We start from the raw sequence: 260 nt of genomic DNA, 5'->3' as shown, positions 1-260 counted from the left end.
TGTTGTTGTTGTTGATTAGGTCTCCATGCTTGTTGCTGAGGACTATTCGACTGTTGCCTTTGATTATGTGATTGTGATGGTGAACTATGTTGTTGTTGATTAGGTCTCCATGCTTGTTGTTGAGGACTATTCGACTGTTGTCTTTGACTATGTGGTTGTTGCGGTGAACTATGTTGTTGTTGATTAAGTCTCCATGTTTGTTGCTGAGGACTATTCGACTGTTGCTTTTGACTATGTGATTGTTGCGGTGAACTATGTTG

At 40.4% G+C, this 260-nt stretch overlaps 1 protein-coding gene across 2 annotated transcripts in view; it reads right to left on the bottom strand.

The window, feature by feature from the left end:
• The window catches only part of LOC102671554 (protein argonaute-2), a 4,524-nt gene extending 4,418 nt beyond the window's left edge, over positions 1-106 (bottom strand). The window contains exon 1 of one of the 2 annotated variants that reach the window (XM_006624947.2): positions 1-106. This exon is cut by the window's left edge and continues 3 nt beyond it. The gene's annotated coding sequence lies outside the window, so the exon portion shown is untranslated. The other variant, XM_031514788.1, reaches the window with a different exon arrangement.
• Between the last annotated feature and the right edge of the window lie 154 nt (positions 107-260).

Source organism: Apis dorsata, unplaced genomic scaffold (assembly GCF_000469605.1).
Source record: "Apis dorsata unplaced genomic scaffold, Apis dorsata 1.3 scaffold_1186, whole genome shotgun sequence".
Taxonomy (NCBI): Eukaryota; Metazoa; Arthropoda; class Insecta; order Hymenoptera; family Apidae; genus Apis; species Apis dorsata.
This window is presented reverse-complemented; position numbering and strand designations above follow the sequence as displayed.